We start from the raw sequence: 1,971 nt of genomic DNA on the forward strand, positions 1-1,971 counted from the left end.
ATGGATGGATGGATGGATGGATGGATGGATGGATGGATGGATGGATGTGTGGGTGGATGGATGGGTGGATGGATGGATGGGTGGATGAATGGATGGATAGATGGATGAGTGTATGGATGAGTGGACGGCTGGAGGATTGGATGTATGTATGGGTGGGTGGGTGGATGGGTGGATGAAGTGATAGTTGAATGGGTGAATGGTTGAATGGATGGATGGGTAGGTGGATGAATGAGTGAATGGATGAATTTGCATAAATACCTACAGATTCACACACAAATATTCTGGGAAATAGATGTAGCTACACACCCAGAGACATGCACACATGTGTGTAAACAAAGATTCACCTCTTCTGGTGCTGCCCATGGAGAGGACAAACACCAAGAAGTTGGCCAAGCTGGCTAGGGCCTGTGTGGATGAAGATGCAGGGAGGCAAACACTCTGACCAGAGCTAGAACCAGCCCACCCCCACTGCGGCACTGACATAATTTCTGGAATAGGAGGAAAATGCTGATTCAGGGATTTGTGTCCCAGGCTGTGAGCCAGGCCAGGGAGTGGGACAGGAATGGCCCAAGAGAGATGCGGTGAATGGTAGAGGGAGGCATATGGGGCTAAGACAGACAGAGAAAGAGACAGAGAGATAGAGAGACACAGAGAAACAGAGATGGAGAAATAGAGCCATGGGGACAGAGACATGCAGAAAGCTATAGAGACACAGAGAATAGGAGATGAACAAAGAAAGGCAGAGACACATGACATAGAAATTCAAATTCAGACACAGAGCAAGATGAGGCAGGATTCTAGAGATGAGAGAGAGAGGAAAAAAAATAAAGACACAGAGAGAAATGGAGACAGAGGGAGATGAAAGCATAAAGACCCAGACTCTAGCAGGAAGAAGAGACAGAGAAGGACACCCAAAGAGGGAAGAAAGAGCTACAGAAGAGGCAGCTAAAACTAGGCTCAGAGAGGGGAAGACATTTGCCCAAGGTTGCACAGTCTGGACATAGCATTTGATGCTGGTCTGTTTCACTCCAGAGTCCATTCCATGTTCTCTTCTTCAACCTATGTTGCCTCATGAGGCCCAAGAGAGACAGGGTAAACGGGATTGGGGCTGCTGAGCATGAGCCACAGAGATAGAGAGAAATAGTCTTTCATTTACTCACTCAACACGTCCCGAGTGGGGTGATACTGGAGAGCCAGAGATAAGTTAGGAGCTGCTGGTCTACCAGGGCAGGTAGAACAGGCCCAAATCCCTGAGCAAGACAGAATGGACCGTGTTCAGTGGTCTGGGAAAGGAGAAGACAAAGAATGTGCAGAGGAAGGAGACAAAAACACAGCTAGTAGTAGGAGGAGTCAAAGAAGGGTTCTGGAGGAGGGGGCATTTGAGCTTCTTATTAAAGGATGAGGGCATTTGGGCTTGGGGAGATGGGGAAGAACATTCCAGGCAGAAGGCACAGGATGTGAAGAGTGAAAACAGGAGTGGGGTGGGAGGGATTGGACAATGTTTGAAGGGGTGAGGTGGGAGAGGAGGGTGGGACCAGATTGCAGACCTCAAATGCCTGGCTGAGAAACTGCAACATTGTCCAGGGGAACTGGGGAGCCATGGGAGGGCTGCAAGCTGGGGAGGGGCAGGGTCAGATCTGGGTGCAGAAGGACACCTCTGGAACCCTTAAGGGAAAGGAATGAGGAGGGGAGGGCAAGAAGAAGGCTGCAGCGAGGGTCCAGGCAGGAGAGGATGAAGCCTGAGTGTCAGGACTGTGGGAATGAAGAGAAGAGGAAGCAGTAGAGAGAGGCAATAGGCAGGAGGGATGGAGCTCGGGGACTGAGGGGCTGTGGGGGCTAGGTGTGCCTGTGGTCATGGGAATGAAAGATGTTCCCTGTCCTATAGGGATGGAGTTGGCCACTGGAAATGGAGAAGGACAGCTTGATAGGAAAGAAAGAAATGAGGGTGCCAAAAGGGAATCAGGGCCACAG

The sequence above is a fragment of the Mirounga leonina genome, unplaced genomic scaffold (genome assembly GCF_011800145.1).
Source record: "Mirounga leonina isolate KUSES-001 unplaced genomic scaffold, KU_Mleo_1.0 Mir_376, whole genome shotgun sequence".
Lineage (NCBI taxonomy): Eukaryota > Metazoa > Chordata > Mammalia > Carnivora > Phocidae > Mirounga > Mirounga leonina.